At 48.2% G+C, this 13,653-nt stretch overlaps 1 long non-coding RNA gene across 6 annotated transcripts in view; it reads left to right on the plus strand.

The window, feature by feature from the left end:
- The window catches only part of LOC116959114, a 59,274-nt gene that overhangs the window by 27,353 nt on the left and 18,268 nt on the right, over nucleotides 1–13,653 (plus strand). For 3 of the 6 annotated variants that reach the window (XR_006165359.1, XR_006165360.1, XR_006165361.1), the window contains exon 2: nucleotides 2,914–2,981. This is a non-coding gene — a long non-coding RNA (uncharacterized LOC116959114). Of the gene's footprint in view, nucleotides 1–1,401; nucleotides 1,535–2,913; nucleotides 2,982–13,653 lie in introns of all 6 variants that reach the window. The other 3 variants (XR_006165362.1, XR_004405653.2, XR_004405650.2) reach the window with 2 other exon arrangements.

Raw genomic sequence — 13,653 nt, forward strand, 5'->3', positions numbered from 1 at the left:
AGCGAGCTGCTGCGTTTCACAATCATGGGAAGGGCTTTCCAGCTGCACAATCCAAATGTTTTGAAGTGAAACATGGTGCATTATATTAACTTGGTTCAGACAATCAGCTTTAAACATCTGAATCTCATTTCTTGATGCTAATTCCTCTTGCTCAATCTTTATTTCAGCTGCGTGGAATTCTCAGACCTTTCTGACCCTGACTTACCGTTTCCCGATGTTTTATTGCTAAGTCATTGAGGTTTCAGGGAGGCTGATGTTTCTAAAATGTGCACACCTTTGATTGTACGCATGGCTGGCATGTCAGACCGAACTTTTTCATACACTCTGTATATATCACTGTCTCCACTGCTGTGTCCTCTGCAGTTTCACCATTCAGCGTGCTTATCTGCATGCCCCATTAGTGCAGTCCTCCTTAAAATGTGGTCATTATTTAAGGCTTTTCAAAAGCTCAGCTTCTGCACAGTACAAAACTCGATCTGAGCCTACGTCCGCTCTTGTCACTCATGTACAGGTTCCATCTGTTCCCCTTTTCCTCTCCCGTTGCTGCTTGCCACATCCAGACCGCATGCTGCTTATACATTGTACAATAGACATTTCTGCACACACACTTTTGAAAATGTGGCTCTTAGTGCTTTATTGTTCACATGTGTCTTGTTGCTTAAGGCAAGTTTTATCAGTAATGATTTTGTTGTTTACTGAGACATAGAATAAAATAGGGTACTATTAAAATGTGACTGGAGGACAGGAGAAGGGCCTTTGATACACCAATTACACAATTTCTGCCAGCTTTCTGATCATTCCCCCCTGCCACCACTTCCCCAAATTCTGTAGTTGCCCAAGGATAAAGCCACTGCATGAGGCTGCTCCATGTTGGTGAGGATTCACCAGAACCTCCTACGTTCCTGTGTGTGGTGAGGACAGGGGATGGGACCTCCTAGCACTCCCTTCCAGCAAGGCAGCCCTAGCTTCTGCTTTACATCTCCTTTACAGATCCCCAGTGGCACCTCTCCAAAATCACTATATTACTCCATTTGGGGGGAATTGAAAAAAAAAAAATATATATATATATATGTATATCACTACAGAAAGTCATTCTGGAAGTGAAATCAGTTCTAGGAAGGTCTGTGAAGACACTTTTCTTGCAGGAGCTGAGCTGACCTCTAGCAGCTGCCCCAGTGCATTGACTGGAGCAGAGCCAGAGGTGTGCAGCGACACGGGCATTAACGCAGGCAGATCCCCTGGGAGTTGGCTCAGGTCTTTCCCATCACAGCTTTCCTCGTACCTGTGGTGAGACTGGAGTATCTGCAAACAGATCACACTGAGCACAGCTCCCAGTAATGTTCCTGGGTGTCTGCAGTGGGGATGGCACAGAGCCCATTAGACTGAATTATTGCCACACAGGGATTTCCTCCACCAGGAAAATCACCGGCTGCCCAAACCCTCTGGTTTCCCACCTGGAGAAGCCCAAGACCTGCCTATGGTGATGATAATTTCTGCCACGGGGGAAAGCAAAGGCTACAGGAACCCACAAAAGGTAGGAATAGACCCGGTCTTGTTCTGATTAAAGCCTTCCCTACCAAAGATGGTGTCTGCTTCTGACACAGAGACGGTCTGCTCCTCCCTTCCCGAGAGGCAGGCAGCCACACAGCTCAGCTTGCTTCCCCCATGTACAACCAGACGCTGTGTGCCTGGCACTTGGTCCCCTGGGCAAGGCAGAGGGCACACCCTGAAGTGCTGGAAAGCTGATGGCAAGAGCCTGATTTGGGAGGGCTGATGGAAAGAAGACATGAGCACAGGAACATAAAGACCCTTCCACTTGTGTCCATGGACTGCAGCCATGGGTCATAGGGTGTCTCATGGCTCCTGTTCCACCCAGTGGTTCCCATCCCACCCAGTCCCCTCTGCAGGTCAGCAAAAGTGGCAAGGAGACCCAAGGTCTCTTTCCCCTGAGAAGAGGTGGGCAGGTAGAGCCAATTTCCATTTGCACCGAAATACTCGCCATTTTCAGATACAATACGCTCAATATTTCATGTAGTGCCCTGTACCGACGTTTGAGGCCACTGATTGGCCAGAGAGGAGGCACAAAGGATATGAAAGAAGAGAATGGAGCAGAGCTCTTGGCAAGCTGTTGTAGACTAGAAAGGAGGCAGGTAGGAACAGAGATGAAGCAAGTACTTAAAAGAGTTATTCGGGAGAAACAAGGGCTTTAAGTGACATTTTAGTATGGGAAAGAAATCAGTATCCGTGGTTTCCTTCGGTGTTCAGAGTGCTAAAAGCAGAAGTGGTTGCTGGAGTCTGAATAGGATTCTGAGGCTGAGCTCTCAGCTTCCTCCCAAATTGGATGAGAAACTATTCACTTGATTTACAGGCTCACTGGCAGAAGAGGACTTCTTTTATAGAATTTGGGTTTTTTTTTTAAACAAATTGCTTTGTGAGCAGTGGAACTAATGGCTCTCGGTTTCCTGTGGGTCTGTGACCCTTGCTTCATAGTTGCCTCCCTTCTCCCCTCTCTTCCTAAAATAAAATAGCTGCAACAAGCCCAATTCTTCCCTCCCTATATGCTCTAAGACTCCTCATTGGGCAGCAGTCAGGTACGTGTATATTGGCTGACCAGCTAATGCATACACAGTCAGCCAGCATGCACACACTCACTAGTCAGTTGGCTGCTGGCTGTATTTCTCTAATTAAGGTCTATCCCTCACCCAGCCATCAATTTGCACAAAATTTAGAAAAGAAATCAATAGCTCTTGAAACGTCTACCTTTCTGTCCTATGTGAAATCAGGTAAAAATTATTGATGGAGCCAGACAGATTGAATTTGAGCTGAAAAGGTTCTGTTGTATTGGCTTTGGATGTACATGTAGGACATCAGTCCAGGTTCTGGAATTAATTTTTCTCTCTCTCTCTTTTTCAGCTATTATTAACCTGGATGTGTTCTGCGATTTGTTTCCCACACAGCATTGAAACTGGCACAGCTGAGGGGTGAGTGAGTGGTGGGAGAGGGGAAGGGGAAATCAGGGAGATGCTCATGTTGGCGCTGCTGCAAGAAATTCTCAGCCTCTTTGATCTGTATAACGTGGAGTCCCATGGAAAAGTTGTGAACATAAATATATTCACAGCCTTAAAGTGCTCAGATATAGGGCAGAAAGAGCTAGAGAAATCAAGATGTCTTGTAAAAATAAAAAACGCCAGAAACCGTGGCCAGTTTTGAAATGTAACATTTTCTGTCATAGTTCAACATCTCAATATTACCCACGTTCCTCTGTGTACATCTCAAGACATCCCTCTGTGTAGGGTGGCCTAAGAAAAATCCTTTTTGTGGCAGCCCAGTCACTGTATAGAGTGCACGTTGACTCACAGGATCAATTCTAGAAACTCTTTATCCAAGTTACTATCCATACAAACCTAAGGCTTGGAAGAACAGAGGTTTTATCTGGAAACTATGGAGGAAAAAGCTTCTTGAGCATTAATTTACAAAATGAGACCTCTGATCGTGAAGCATTTCTTTTCTTCGGTTAAGTATAGATGATTATAATGTGTGAGAGCTGCCATTTCCCCCTGTGTTCTGTTTAACACTGTTTGTTAGACATGAAAGGAAAAGAGGATTAAAAGGGAGAGATGGTATCGTAAACAGCCCTTCAGGGTAGGTGGGAAAACAACAGTAACTCTCTCAAACAGAACACAGGGATGCCCTCAGGAAAAGGTTTTGAAAGTGTCCTGCATTTGAAAGTTAATGAGTAAATAGATCTCAAACATTTCTTTAAAGACTGACAGTGCCAGCTTTAACATCTCAAGCATGCACCACAACTCAGAAGAGACAAAGGGAATTTTTAATGGGCAATAAATGGACTAATATTTTTGGATGCAAAGCTACAAGCGGGTTAGTTCTGATGGGATGTGGGTTTGTTTTGTACTTCCTGACACAGCAGCTTTACTGCATTGGGTTTGCTTGCCTTTTGTTGAGGCACCACTTTTTCCTTTAAAAAGGGAAAAAAAGGTGGTCTTAGTAAATAATCCTCCTCTGAGCTACAGTAACTCCATTGGGTAGAGAGTTTGCTGGTTTTGGAGGTTGTGTAGGCATGTGCCAGACCATCTCACCGCTACCCTGTGATGCCTTACTTCACACCTACCTCAGGCTTCTTGGTCATCTCTGCCCCCGCAGTGTCGCGAGATCACCTTGCACGGGCACCCCCACGCCCCACGCTGGTGAGAGGCTGTTGGCCAGGCAGCAAAACCCCTTTCCACCAGCAGATAACGGCACCGGTGCCATTAGCCCTGCCGCGGGCATGCCCCACTCGTGTCTGGTGGATCCCAGCCGAAGTCCCAAGCTTCCCAACCCTCTTTGGAGCAGTCCCATACTGTTGCACTTCAAATGAACAAACTCTTGATTACCGTCTTCCTGGACGTCAGGCGTGCTGGGGGAAAGCTGGTCTTACCGAGAGCTTTTGTACAGCTCTTGTCGTGGCCTCCTGACTCTCAGGGTCCTCTGCACATGGCTGTCACGAGCTTTCACTGGCTTCAGCCGGGTCCACGAGCATAATGGTGCCTTTGCAGCCACAGGAGCAACCCCAGCAGGAACGCCCAAAAGCAGGTCTCCCTTTCCTTCACCCAGAGCTGGCTCCAGGCACAGATGAAGTCACCTCCTGAGATGGCAGACTTCCTATTTTGCTTATGCCCGGAGAGATAAAAATGGATGTTTCTGATGTAAACACCTCATATGTGCCTACTGCCCTCGGCTGAAGGAAAGGAGCCCGGCACCTTGCCTATTCTCAGCAGCCCATGGAGGGCAGAAAGAGCCACTATGTGGGGAGGAGGAAAGAGAAAAGGAGTGAACTTGCTGGAGAAGAGGGATGGGAAGGACGTGCAGGTTGGAATGGAAATCTTGTATTAAGGAAATTGGCATCAAGCAAGGGTTGGGAGAGGCAGGGAAGGAGAGAAGCATACAGAGAATCCCTATTTCCAGCCAAATGCCAAGGCTATCGAAATCCCTGTATGTCTGGATTTGCCTTTACCTGCCTAGAATCATTAAAAACCCCACTGATGTCCTCCTGACCTTCTACTCACCCAGGGTCCCCAAGACCATATCACCTATTCCCAGGTTACTCTCGATTACCCTCACACCTCAGAAATACATTGGCCGCTTCACAAAACTTCTTCCTACCCCCCATTTTTCCCCAAAATTCCTCTGCCATTACCACAACATTGAGACAGGCCTGCCTACACCAGTGTAAGTTGCCAGCCTAAAAAAAGAAGAGGGAACCAGCTCCCTAAGCTTTAGACACCCAGACACGAGGGAGCATGTGCCAGGCCTTGACAGGACACACTAATGACACCTCCACCCTTTTATCACAGCTCCTTTCTGGCTCACCTTATTCCTAAGGGTCAGCCACTGCCTTTCAGTGCTTTCCCAGATGATAAAAAAACCACTTAGTTTAACTTTTCTGCTCAGTCATTATGTCCTACCTCTTCCAGAGCAACTAAAATCCCAGTCTGCTCACACCTTCATGCCAGAACCAGGCTCTCAGAGCTATGGGCTGTACTCCTCCTTGGACGCCTCCCATCCTTCTCCCTGCACTCAGCCTCACCATGCAATGTTCCAACTTAGTGCAGCATCTGCCCTCTCTGCAGGAGAGGTGCCTGCACTCCTGCACCAATCTCTTGACTCCCCAGCCCTGCAAACTTGAATACTTCAACCCTTGGAGGGCAGGCTTGGCTCTTCTGTGTCCTCTTCCTGCCTTCTCAGGACATTTCTCAGTGCATTCCCAGTCTCCTCCTTCTCATTAGCTTCTGGGTTAGTCTTCCTTGAGCTTATCCCTATCTAAGTGACAGGCTGCCAGGCAGGCACATAACCTTCCACCAGGGAATGCAGCTTTGAGCTGATAAGGGCACGACTTTAAACCGGTTCTCCGGCCCCATCAGTGATGACACCACGCGGGGTCAGCTCTGCTGTACCTTCTCTTTACCCTGTGGAAGTTACCACCAGCGAAAATGCTAGCTTTATACTATTCAAAAGGAAGAACTGTGTTTAGTCCACCTTTCATATACAGATACATACCTACCTAGGTACACATACAGACATTCATATATTGGCTCCACTGAATCCTGTCCAATTTCTGGCATCCTTCTGAGCAACTGGACCATGAAAGGGCAAGGAAGAAGGCACTGAGATGCTCTATGTGTCTATGAGTGAGAGAGACTACCTGCACCAGTGGCCGTGTTCTTCGGTGCAGTCCCAGCCCCGGGCACCCAGAGGACACAGCCAACTGGCACAAGGCTCTAGCCAAGCTTGTGACCCTCTTTGGAAAAACTCAAGAGTTCAGCTTTCTTCTGGGTGATAAAGTTGGTATTGTGAAGAAACAAGAAATACGAGTCCTGCTCAAGAGCTGTGCTGTGCCCCAGGCTAGAATACCATCCCAGGTTTCTCCCTCCAAATAGAAGTGAAACAATGAGGTATTCTCAGCACAGCCCTGGGTGGAAGGCCCTGCTCGCTGGGGGTGCGCGCAGCGTGTGGCCCCCACGGGTGATGATGTGACCTGGGACTGGGGACAGGTGGGGCAAGGGAACATAAACCCATCCAGGCAAAGGGTTTCCTCATGGTGCAGAACCGAAGAGGAGCTTCAGCACCGTGCCTTCCCTAGGCAATGTTAGGTTGTCTGGATGCCTCTCGCTGGATTTGACTCACCAAGAACAGCATCGCACCCAGCACAAGGTGAAGCACAGGGCAGAGGAACTGCGTGGGCAGGTGTATGCAGACAAGCAGATGGAAAAGGTAGGTGCTCCAATACTGTTATGGCAGGCATAAGAAGAAAGAGGGAGAGGTTGAAGAAGGCTAGAAAAAAAAAAAAAAAAAAACAACTCAGAATTCTTCTTACCGTGCATGAGATCAAATATAGAGCAAGGGTAGGTCTGCAACTTTTCAATGGGAGGAGGAAGCCCCTCAAGCTAAAAACTGTGCTCCCATTTCCCATCCCCATCCACTGCCCAAAGACTCATGGCAAGCAGCAGTATCAGGTGTGGAACTCCATCCTTAGTGGATTTCAACCGAGCAATCCCCCAATTCAAGCAAACACCAAATCCTATCACAGCTCAGGGGGTGGCCAGTCTCCCAGCTTGTTTCCTGCTCCTTCCGTGCTATACCTCATACTAAACGTGGATTTATTCTTCAGACACTTGGACTAAACAAAACAGTCCCGTTACCACCCCTGGAAAACCACACTCCAATATCCCTTCCCTTCAGTCCCCTCGCTGCAGCGCGGTGCGAGGCATAAGTCATCTGTCCAAGTGCAGGTGTCAAACTCAGATAAAAATCTCCCAAGACTCCAGTAAGTGTACTGACTGGATCTCCGCTAACTGTAACGGGCAAGCTGCGCTCCAGGACTCACTGACACCTCCCCAAAACCCTGTGGATACACAGTCAGAGACCAAAAGCCAGACCTCTAACGTGCTACAGAAAAATAGCAGGCGTTGCGAGCTTCTCACGTCCTGCCATAGCAGGGACTGCTTGGCAGGTATTTTAGAGTGAACACATCTAGACCTCTAACTCTATTCCTGTCCAAAACTGGTGTGTATTTTTCCTTGGACAGTGCCCAATCTGCAGAGTTAGTGTTTTCCACACAAAAATGCCTGGTTGGTAAACTTCCAAGAAGTTCTATTTTTGATTCAATGAAGAATGGCAGCTTTCCATGGAACTTACTTTTCTTTACTTCTTTCCCTCTTTCTCCCCCCCACCCCTCAAAACAAAACAAAAAAATTGCTAGAAAGTCCATAAATTTTCATTTGGAAGTGCTCCTTGGGGGCCCCATGGTTGTCAGAGTTCAATTGTTCCGTTCTGCAGGAAGTTGGATGGTTTCTTTAGTAGTCCTTTTTTACCTTGAAAAAATACGGGGTGGGGTGTGGGGTGTAGGGGTGTGTCCCCATCTTTACCTTTTCCTTGAATTGTTTTTCCCTCCTCTTGAAGAAAGTGCAGTGGAGGCTCTGCCGTAGACCTCTGAAAACTCCCACTGTTTAATACTATGCTGCTGTTCCTGAGGCCACACGGTCGCTCATGACCATGAAGGACGAGGAGCAGAGTCACAGCTCTGGAGAAGCCACTGGATCCACCATTCCATCATCAGAATAAATATCTGCTGACGTGCGATTGCCTCAGAGTAGGAGATACATACAGATCTTGCGGGAAGCCTCTTCTTTTCCTGCATCCAGGCTCACCTACTTCTGCGTATGAGATGTCCCACAGCCTGCAGACCGTGTCCTGAATAGCTGAAATTTGCAGGAGCATGCCATCTCCTTACAGGTTCCCATGTCCTGATACATTTCTCTACGTTTTTTGTCCCATTCTGTGTCTCCAGAGTCCTCAGTGAGCAAGATCTGAGCTCCTTCCAAGTCGTAATGATCCTCACTTGTTCACTCTCTCACAAACAGAATCACTCTGGCCAACAGCCAGGACTGCAATAAGGGCCAGGCACATACACGGGCAGCTTAAAAGCATCTCAGCTTTGGGAGATCCTGCTGGGCTGTAAAACCTGCCCACAAAACCAAATCGTATCAAGCAAGGCCTGTCTGATAATTCTTTGGCACAATCCCCAAACTCGCTGAACTGCTTTTCCATACAAAGTATTTCCAGGTGGGTTATTAGATCCTGTATCCCTTCCATCGCGTATCCTCTTGTGGTTGAAAAAGGCATTCCTTAGAACAAGCTATTTTTAAAAGGAAAACAAATATTCTCCTTTACATTTCTGGTTCCTCTAAGCCAGAAGGATACTTTGCAAGACACAGACTGTTCCTGCCAAGCAGCACAGGGCTCTTATCTCCCCACAGTGCCCGTGCCTGTACAGGACTTCCAGCTGAGGAGATAATTTATATTTTCACAAGGAGATTGATGCTGGTACAACTACCAGTGTGAACAGTTACGCTAGTACGAAGGTGCCATACTCCGTTAAATCTGGTTTCCCTTCCTGTATTTGTACAGCAGCATCCCTGCAGCCACATTTGAGTCTGTGCTGCTTTAATTGCACCAAAGGAGTTAAAAGGAAAGAGCTGAGCCAAGCGTGTCCCGCAGCCGGCTGCTGGCCGAGCCGTGTGGGCTGGGGTGTGAGGAGGCAGGACCCCGGCCCCCCTGCAGCTCTTCCAGCTTCGGGTATGCACGCTCATGCTGTTTTACATGTGTGCACACAAGATTCATCAGTAAAGCTTCGCTTTGACAGGAAAAGCTGCATCTCCGTGAGGACCTCATGGTGCAAGACAGCAAAGCTTTGACTGCTTTCTCTCTGGGGAGGCTGGTTTGCCGCGCTCCCTGTGATGGAACAGGCCAGCAGACCGTTCACTCACCTTCTGTTATTTTGGCCCGTTGCAATAATCTGTGTCTGATGTGAACAGGGTTATTGAAAATGAACCCCCAAATGTAAGGCCTGCAGATCTATAACTAGATACCGCATCAGAGAAGTGGGTAAAGAAAAGACAGGGTTTTCATCTGAAAATTGCCAAAACAACAAAGTGGTGTGTTGGTTGATTTGTGACTTCGGGGTCTCTGCCACCACAGAAAATGAAGAGAGGTGGAGACGGAGCAGTGCAAAACCCAGAGGCTTCTGTGAGTTAAAACAAACTGTTTCACTTTGAGACACTTTCAGACCAGATGGTTTTGACACGTGCCTTTGGAAAAAAATAACCAATTGTGACCAGCAAAATCTGACCCCGGCAGCGAGTGCTCTGGGTTTGATGCAGAGCTGCCAGCGAGGCCTCCCCTCTCTCCAGGGCGGCCTGCCTCACCGCTGGCTGCAGGACGCCCAACACCAGCCAGAATTTCTTTCCTCCCGCCGCTGGGAAGAGGTGGGTGTTGATGGGAGCCCTGTCAGCTGCCGTGCCCGCTCGGCACGCCCGTGCTCCCGGCTGCAGGGAGGTTAGGAAGGCTGCATGGCTCAGGTTCCCGGCCACGCAGCCTCCCGCCCTGCCCCGCCATCTCCACACCTCCCACTCCTGACACCTTCATCTTTTCCCCCCGAGACGGCCCTGCCGAGGACCTGCTTGCCCCTCAGGGTTGTGCCAGGCGCTCCCGCCACCAGCCCGCTCCAACCACGCTCAGCCGACGGGTCCTGCTGAGACATAGCAAAGCTGGCCCCGCGCCGCGGAACAGCCCAGGGTCTGCGAGCCCTGGAAAAAAACTGCGGCGTTACCAGCCCTGGGGGAGCCCAGAGAGCACCCTGCTCTTGAGGGAGAGCAAAACCAAGGCAGGAGCTGTTGCGAAGACCTTACTTTGCCTCCCAGTGAGTAGTAGAAAGCCCCACCCAAGTTTCACTCCTCACTCCCACTTTATATTAAAACCAAACAAAACCAAAATAAAAATCAACATTTGCTACTGTGTGTTGCCCTTGCTGCCATGTGACCCAAGCATGTGATTAAGTTGTTGATTTTTTTTTTTTTTTTATAGGATCAAATTCATAGCTGCTGTAGAAGCCTGCGTAACTTGTTAGAGCAACTCTCTACCCTGGCAAGTTACACAAGCCGGGGAGCTTCTCCCTGCCCCAGGGTATCCTACCTATCTCTGCCTTCTCCCTTTCCGCATGGCTCCTCCTCGCCGTCCTTTTGTAAAGGCATCGGCTGTACTCATTTTTGGGAAAACGGGCAGAATTCCTCTTAGCTGCACTGTTGGAGCTTGGTGAGAGGCCCCTGTGACGAGGCAGTATTTCTTCCAGCCTTTCCTCCCCCTGGAAGTGTTGCTTAAATAAAAGGAAAGGACGAGCCTCCACTCAAAAACAAAAAAAAAAAAAGACCGGGCTTGCCAACCTGCAGCGTGCTTGGCGCTTGACTTCCCTTCGCAGTCTGCACGGCTCTGCCTGGGCAGATCTGTTTCGTCACGTTGCACGGCTGGACTGGATGGGGCTGTTTGCGTCAGGACCGGTGTTTGTTCCCAGCTCTGCTGAATGATCCAATGTTACTCGTGCTGGGGGGCCACCACGTTGTAATGGGGCCCCTTCCCTCCCTGGCAGGCAGGAGCTCCACAGGACGCAGGAGGGGCAGGCAGAGCCTTTGCAGGAGAGCGGGTCTTCGCGAGGGGACACACTTACTGAAGGAGTAGGAATCACTGTGACCCTGCTTGCGATGTCCTTCTGTGACCAGCGTGCGCTGGGTTGGGCCAAGTCCCAGCTGCTTCTCAGGTCTCAATAGTTCCTATGAGCAATGAGGGGAGCCCCTCCTTCAGGGACCACCTTTGCTGCAAGAGAAGGGGCGAGCCTCTGAGATCCCTTCCCAGCCCTCAGCTGCTAGATGATCTCAGGTGAAGTATTTATGATCCTGGAGCCCAGCCACAGGTCCATGGTTACACAGAGGCATGAATGGGAACCAGTATTGAGACACTGTCCTCAACGTGCAGGTGAGGAAGCACCAGAGGTGTGAAATGCCCGTGTTTACCTTGGTGGTAATTATCGGTTACTACCTCTGCTGCTTATTGCGGCGGAAGATGAAAGATACGTTGCCAACACTACCGATCTCCTCAGTTTGCCCCAAATCCCCGTGTGCTTCCAAGTGGTGCAACGCGCAACCTTCCTGGGGTTTGGCTTTAATTACAGACATGCTTTTTGTTCACAATAGTAGGTGCCAACCTTTCTTACAGGCTTCATCTCCTCATGCCGCTGTTCCCAGCAGCCTGGGGTGGCCTCTCCACTCTTTCTCCAGGGCTCAGTGCTGTTGGCTTGCTGGTGGTGCTTGTACCTGCAGACACCACCGCACTGTGGAGACACTACGTGGGTTTTGAAGTAGAGATCGAGTGTAACAGCCCTACAATGATTGTGATCTGTATCGCTGATGCACAGAAAATGTCTCTCTGCCCATCCAAGGCCACCCGGCAGAAAGCAAATGCTCACCTTGGCCATATGACAAGGATACAAACTACTGTGGTGCTCTCCCATTGCCACGTGGCTTTAGTTGGGATGTTAAGCTGTGTATTTCTCACTGGAAATAAACATACTATTTTCCTAGAGGTGGTTTGGTTTGTGTCTGTCAGACATAAACCCTGGAGGCAACAGTGGACAAAGTGCTTGTTTTTACTCTTCCTCTCTGTTTCCCCTCTTCTGTACTTTGCCATTCTATCTTCCATCTTCTTAGAAAGGTAAATCTTTGATCATAACAATTTATCATAGCCTCTTTTCATACTGCTTGGATTTGAATAAGAAAGTCACAGACTCTGAAACTCACTGCAAACACCTTGAATGGCCCCACTCGTTGTAAAAAAAAAAAAAAAACCCAAAACAAACCAAACAAAACAAAAAAAACCCAACGTGGTGTTAGTGCTTTTCTGTTTTAAAAAAAAAAATCAGAAATCAGAGATGATATTTGGAAAAGCCACATTGCTTTTAATGGTAGTTCAAACTGTCAGAACCAGCATATTTCAGGCTTCTTATGTCAGTGCTTAAGTAGGAAATCATAGAGCCATAGAGTTGCTTGGGTTGGAAGAGACCTTCAAAAATCATCTGGTCCACCCTGCCCCTGCTGTGGGGCAGGGACATCTTTCACTGGATGATCCAACCTGACTTTGAACGTTTCCAATGATGGGGCATCCACAACTTCTCTAGGCAACCTATTCTGGTGTTGGGGTGTCAGTCAGCATACATCACACCCCCAAAATATGTCTATTTCTAGCTTGTTTAGTTTTGCTGTATTCTGGCCCTTTTTGCTTATGGGCTGTACGGACTGTGTGAGGACCCAGTTGCTTCTCTGAGCTCTAGAGCTCTCTCCTATGGCATATTTTTCTGAAATTCCTTCTGTCCCGAGGATGTCAGGCAGATCATGTCTGGTTTACGTCAGAGCACTTGTGTCTCTGACACAGGTAAGGGGGTCTGTGCCCCACTGGTTTCTTTCTGCTGAACAGGAGCCTGTGGATTTATTGGTTTTTTAAATCTTATTCCCGTGGTTGGAGAAGGTTCTGTTTTGCCAGATCAACAAACTGTCAGCATGGAGATGCCAGTTATCCATATGTCCCTAAGTAATTAGCTGGATAGGGTTCAGTGTGCTGTCTTCGGGAGCAGTCAGTATCGTTCTTTGGCTTTCTCTTGTCGAAAATAACTTTCTGCTCCTGACAACCATCTCTCTTCTCAAAACTCTTACTTTTCTTTAGCAATACCAGCGGGAGACACATTTATTATGGCAGATATATATCTGAATAACGGACCTTCAGTTTTCCAAATTTCAACTTTAACGTTGTCTACTTTTCACCTTTCAACAAAAAAAGATATCTAAAATATTTTGAGAAGATCTGTCATTTTCTGAGAAACTCTGTTAAAAAACAATTTTCAGTTCCTCCCTTTCCTCCCTGCCAGTATTCTCTGGCAGGCGTTTTTTTTTTTTTTTCTGGAGGGGGACACACATACATGTCTGTTTTTTTCTCAGCCTGCAAAGCCTACAGGCCAGGGATTGCCCCTATACTTGTACAGCTACTGAGAGCAGAAGGCTGAACCTTTTCACAAATAGTTCAGATGATTTAATTCTCCCAAAGCAAAAGAGAGGGGAGGAGTATTCTTGCCACTCGCAGGTCTCTCCTATTTCCCCATGAAAAGTCACACAGACTTCTAAGCTAGAAAAGGGAGAAGCATCGAAGACGCTCCGTAGTCATGATCACGATTAAGCTGAAGCTGTTAGCCAGAGCTGCATTTCAAAAGTCCAAATGTTT

Source organism: Tyto alba, unplaced genomic scaffold (assembly GCF_018691265.1).
Source record: "Tyto alba isolate M040663 unplaced genomic scaffold, T.alba_DEE_v4.0 Super-Scaffold_2, whole genome shotgun sequence".
NCBI classification, from domain to species: Eukaryota; Metazoa; Chordata; class Aves; order Strigiformes; family Tytonidae; genus Tyto; species Tyto alba.